The 6000-nt window shown below is 26.2% G+C and overlaps 1 protein-coding gene across 23 annotated transcripts in view; it reads right to left on the minus strand.

Annotated features, from left to right (window-relative positions):
* The window catches only part of LOC107446870 (syntaxin-8), a 62859-nt gene that overhangs the window by 9312 nt on the left and 47547 nt on the right, over nt 1-6000 (minus strand). For 11 of the 23 annotated variants that reach the window (XM_071184871.1, XM_071184876.1, XM_071184873.1 and 8 more), the window contains 2 exons: nt 2262-2376; nt 86-146 (listed from right to left, as the gene is read on the minus strand). The exons of 1 other annotated variant lie outside the window; for it this stretch is intronic. The gene's annotated coding sequence lies outside the window, so the exon portion shown is untranslated. Of the gene's footprint in view, nt 1-85; nt 147-2257; nt 2377-6000 lie in introns of all 23 variants that reach the window. 11 more of the 23 variants (XM_071184872.1, XM_071184865.1, XM_071184862.1 and 8 more) reach the window with 6 other exon arrangements.

Here is a 6000-nt window from a genome sequence, read left to right on the forward strand (position 1 = left end):
TGTTCTCCACAACAACACATACAGCAAGTATTTATAAAAATAGTTTTCTTAGTAAAGGAATTTTAAATCAGAAGATTTATATTACCTTGTAAATTTGAACTTTGGCAACTTTGTATACAAAAGTGCAAGTTGTCATTTTTAGGTAGCTGGAAAAAGTTAAGTTAAGCTTAAAAGTTATCTTTTGCATGGAATTATCTTTGAAAAATGAATTTTATAATTGTATGCAAAATTTTTTCAATTAGCTTAGAAAGTTCGATATATAGCAAAACACGTAAAAAGTAAAATTAACACAGGGTTCAAACTTTAGACTTCTTTTTTGACCTAACTATTGGGGCCATATTTCCCAGATTGTGGCTACCCCCTATATTTAGAGAGCCAGAAATCTGAATGAGTCAAACAAAAAAATATTTTTTCATTCAGAGTATGTATATGTTGTATGTATATGTTCAGAGTATGTATATGTACTTTGTGTATATGATTTCGTAACTTAATATATTGTTTGCACTTATGAATTAGTATATTTGAGGTCACCTCCTCAAACCATTAAGAATGAGTTCCACAACAATCTGAAAATCTGTTCATTAGATAAAAATTATTCAGGGTGGTCTGTTTTTTATTTTGCGCACTGTGCATTTACTAGGATACTGTGCATGCCTACAAACACGTAAGATAGTCCTTAATTAATATTAAAAGTACAATACAACACAAAATGTTGTAACTCATACTACCAACAATTCAATTCTATGACTACGAGCAGAAATGAATTTGTATGAGCCATATTTCTTCCACTATAAAGGGAATAAAAGGTACAATTAAACTAAAAGTTAAAACTGTTTTACTGTGTTATTAAAGAATTGAAATCAGAAAAGTTAAAAAGGTAGAAAACTAATAAATTTGTTAAAACATAAAAAATATTGATTTATTTAAACAGATTAAGAAGTTAGAAATAAGAGGTAGGGAAACTAAAAATCAGGAAACAAAATATCATAAAAAGATAAATGAATAAACAAATAAGGGGATAATTGTACCTCTCCTTGATACACTTTAAAATATGCATATAGATTTACAGATTTAAGGCCAACTTATGAAATATTAATATAAACTTTTATAAAAATTTTATTATTGAACAGTTAATTCCCGATTTTCCGTCAACTATAAAGGAGTAAATATTACAATTAAGGTTACCTTAAAAGCAAGTAAATTAATAGTGAGAACATGATTAAAGAAAACATGCTTGATACTAGTAGTAGTAATATGAATATCAAATCATTTGCAAATTGAACTTATTAATCATTCATAATAAAAGAAGTTATAAAATACATGCAAAATGAATGCACTAAAAAGAATAATAAAAGTAAAAAAATAACTTTTAATTATACACTGCATTACAAAATGTATGTAAATTAGATGCAATTATTTACAAAAACCTGAAGTTTAATAAATTAAACTGAGTTATTTAATAAAAAAAGGTTGTTAATAGCTGATTTATACATAAAAGTGATATATTTATCAAGAAAAACATCAATAAGATTTGATAAATTAATATCAAAACATATAGAAATATCAAATATTTATAAATTACCAATATATTAAAAACCCAAATTGATATTTAAATTAAGATAAGCATTTACCCTAATAATTATAAAGACACAAAAAAAGCTTTTTTTCATTAGGATTTATAAAAAAAAATTTTTTAAAAATTATAAATATTTCATTAAAATATAGCGTTTAGTATTAACAGTTGAGTCAAGTTAAATAACCAAATTTTAAAAAAGAAATACGAAGTTTAAGTATTTTGCTTCAACTGTGTGGTTAAAAATATTACAAAATATATATTGTACTTTTTATATGTATGCCCTGTTACAATTTTGATACAAAAATGTTTATCATTTCAAAGTTATTCAAAAATTCAACTGGAAAAGATGGTACATGTATATTAAGCTCAATATTTTAAAAAAAATCTTTAATTGAAGAGAGAACAATTATGTCATTGTCCTTAGTTTTAAAAAAATGATAACTTTCATATTTAAATGAGACCATAAATAATTCCCAAAATAAAGAATAACTGAATTAAATACACAATCGAAATAAAAAAAAACATCAAATAAAGAAATAATTAAGTAAACTAAAAATCCTTAAAGTTAAACAATAAGTAAAATAATGTATTCTCATTCATAGTATAAAATGCAAATGGCATGCATTAGAAATTCTACAAAACCCAAAAAAGGGAGAAAAATAAAAAGTTAATAAAATATACTTGCTATTTGGTGTTATTTCACTAACCACATCATAGTTCTCATTCTTCTGTTGCAAGATCGACACATAATTCAGCTAAATGTATCTCCATTTTTCCTTCCAGGTGACCCATCTCTGATTCTATGATATAATAACAAAATATATTATTAAATACATTCATAACAATTACATACAGGGTATCTGCTACATTTTAGATTTTCCAATTCTTGACTTTTCATGTATTTTTCATGACTTAACAAAGTTAATGTTTTCGCCAACAAAAGCACAACAATAAATTCAAAAAAGCAGTGTAATAACATTAATTGAAATGATAGGTATAACCAAAACTGTTGCACTTTATAGATTTTAAATTAAAAAAACAGAGTAAAGAAAGAGTTGAAGCAATAAAATAGCTAAAAGAAATACAAAAGTAAATAATTTTTATTTCTTTTTTTCTGCAGAATTATATTCTAAAGATACTTTTCTTGTTCATCAGAAAGAAAAGAAATATTCCACTTTTTTTTTGTTCTCATCTCCTAATAAAAATTGGCCTGTGACTGGCTTGCTTCAGCTAGAACTTTAAATTGATAAAATTAAAAAAATAACAATAAGAATTCTGAAACCACAGAATAAGATAATCACTCTAGAAATGATGTTTTTTCTTTCATTTTTTGAAAGAACACCATAACTTTTAAAGAACAGGATAAAAACATTTTATAATTTAGTAAAATATGACTGAGTGGGGATTTTGTTACAAATTCAGATATTCAGAACACCATGAAATTGGGGGAGGAGGTAAATTCCATTTTAAAAACTACAATTTTCGCTGACCTAAATCCAAGACTTTCCATGATTTTTTTTTAAAAAAAATAATTAATATCATGACAAATTTTGTTCAATACCGAAATTCGTGACTTTCCCTGATTTTTTATGACTTTCCAGGTACGCGGATACCCTATATATAATGAAAAACTATCATTTCTTCTTGCTAGAATAAGCTACTGAATCATACATACGTAAACGACACTAAGCAGTTTCATATTAAACGAGATGTTAAATATGATTTAATTCTTAAACTGATAAGCTACTATACTACTAATCCTTTAACTGATTGGCAGATTATTTCCATTAAGTAACATATAAGAAAAACTGCATTCCGTGCACGAAAGTAAAGGAGCTGTCAGCAGTTAGTTGGCTTTTTTAAAAAAAAATACAGAAATATTTTAAATTGTAAAAAATCATTCAAAAAAATTTTAAAAATTAAAAAAAAAAAAAAAAAAAAAAACAATTAACTGACTGTAGAGTTTGCCAATAAGGGAAACTAAATTGGCTTTACTGTACCAAAGGTAGATGACATAACAAACTCAAAATAAGTTCTGATTCAGTATTGTAAATATGTCTGACAAATAAGAAAAAAATGTAAGAAAACGAAGGAAAAAAATTAAATTTACTTGTATTCAAGAAGTATATGTTTATCTGAAGAAATGAGAAAGAGAAAAAATAAGTTAAAAAGCATATTATTTGCAAAATAACAAAATCTGTGACATTTAGAGAAAATATTGATGTCCTTGATTAATCACAAAAATATGTATAGAAAATATTTTCTTGATTGAATCAAAAAAGTGAACAGCAAATTCATGTTAATATTAGAACATTAATGTATAAATGTATATAGAAGTAGAAATTAAGAAGATTTAGTCACTGGTCTAAAGGACCAATAACTAAAAGAACTGAAATAATAGATAAGTAAGCGATCGAAGCACCCAGACTGCCGGGGCCAGATTCTCAATTGGTCGCCTAAAATGTCTAACATTCAAATGTGGCTAAAAAATTTACCCGACTTGTAAAAAATGCTGTATCCAACCAGCATCACCGAAACATATACTTGATTGTGTCGGAATGTCCAGGGCGGACTTAATTTCCCATCCCCTTCTTGCCATCGACTTTCTGGCAGTAGACTACTTTTTGGAGTTGATCTGACTAATGTCAGATCTATGAGCAAACTGAAATAACAGCGAAACTTCCCTTAACATTGATTACTTGTCTAAAAACACTCAATATTATATAATGGTTTTTACTATTTTATAATGGTCCAAGTCATATTTAAATCACCACTTATTTTGAGCCCTATATATATACACCGAAATTCAAACCTGTTAACCTTTTTAAAAAGCTTTAAATTACCATTTAGACCTCTATTTCAACAATACTAAATTAACACTTTTAAAAAGTTTTGTTTTTAACTGCTGCAAATTTTCTTCTCAAAGCACGGAAAATTGATCAAAGAAAAGAGACAAGTTTTTAGAAATGAAATACAGCGTGGCAAAACTCTCTCGATACTGGGAAAAAAAGTTTTAGGTGGTCTTAAATGTGTGGTCACTTTTTTCATTGATCTTTACAATCAATTCAGAAAAACATGTGATATGAAAAGTGTAGAGAGCCATCAGAATAGTTTGTCAAGTAAGCAGGGATATTGTATGAGCAGAGCATAAAGAAATAAGTAGAAAGGAAATGCAGGGTATCTGCTACATTTTAGATTTTCAAATTCATGACTTTCCATGACTAGTTCCTAGAATTTTTCATGACTTAATGAAGTTACTATTTTCTTCGACAAAAACACAACAAAAAATTTAAAAAAGCGTTATAATAACATAAATTGAAATGATAGGTATAACCAAAACTGTAATACTCTGCATCATCATATTTAAAGATTTTAAATTTAAAAAAAAAAAAAAAAAACAGAATAAAGAAAGAATTAAAGCAATAAAATAGCTGAAAAAAATACAAAAGCAAAAAAAATTTTTCTGCACAATTATATTTTAAAGATACTTTGAAGATACTAAAGATACATCCGAAAAGAAAGAATTACTCCCGATTTTTCTGTTCTCATTTCGGAATTTTAAAAAAATTCGCCAATGACTGGCTTGCTTCAGCTAGAATTTTAAATTAATAAAATAAAAAAATAAAATATATAATAACAAAAATTCTGAAATCCCAGAAGTTTAAAAGATAATTCACTCTAGAAATGATGTTTTTTCTTTCATTTTTTGAAAGAACACCATAGCTTTTAAAGAACATGATAAAAACATTTTATATTTTAATAAAATATAACTGTGAGTGGGAATTTTATTACAAATTCAGATATTCTGAACACCAAGAAATGGGGAGGGGGTATTCTCAAATTCCATTTTAAAAATTAGATTTCTCAGCGACCTAAATCTATGACTTTCCATGATTTTCTTTAAAAAATAGTTAAAATCATGACATTTCATGACAAATTTTGTTCAATACTGAAATTCATGACTTTCCAGGTGTGCGAATACCCTGAATATGTTACAGAAATTCTTAGTTTATTTGATGTTATAAAAGGTTTAGAAAGATACTAGAAACTTGGACAGTTTTCCACAATATATCACTTAGAAAAAGAAGAAACAATAAATTCTACTTTATATTTTTTTAGAAGAGACACTTAAGTACATATTTCCTTCATGAATGTTTAAGTCCGTAATATGAATTTGAAATTTTATTAACACAATATGGGTAAGATATTATAACTTCTGTCTACTCAATTAAAAGCTGTTCCTTTACCATGAAAAACTCCTTTAACAGGTTGAACTGTTACAAATATAAAAAGCAACTAACTGACTCATTTTAGCTGTAATGTTAAAAAAAGATTAGAACTGGAACTGCCTAAGAAAAAAATGTGTCAAACTATTATTAGAAAAAAATGCCTATGCACATTATATATTTTAAATGACCATTACA

This window comes from Parasteatoda tepidariorum, chromosome 9 (genome assembly GCF_043381705.1).
Source record: "Parasteatoda tepidariorum isolate YZ-2023 chromosome 9, CAS_Ptep_4.0, whole genome shotgun sequence".
NCBI lineage: Eukaryota > Metazoa > Arthropoda > Arachnida > Araneae > Theridiidae > Parasteatoda > Parasteatoda tepidariorum.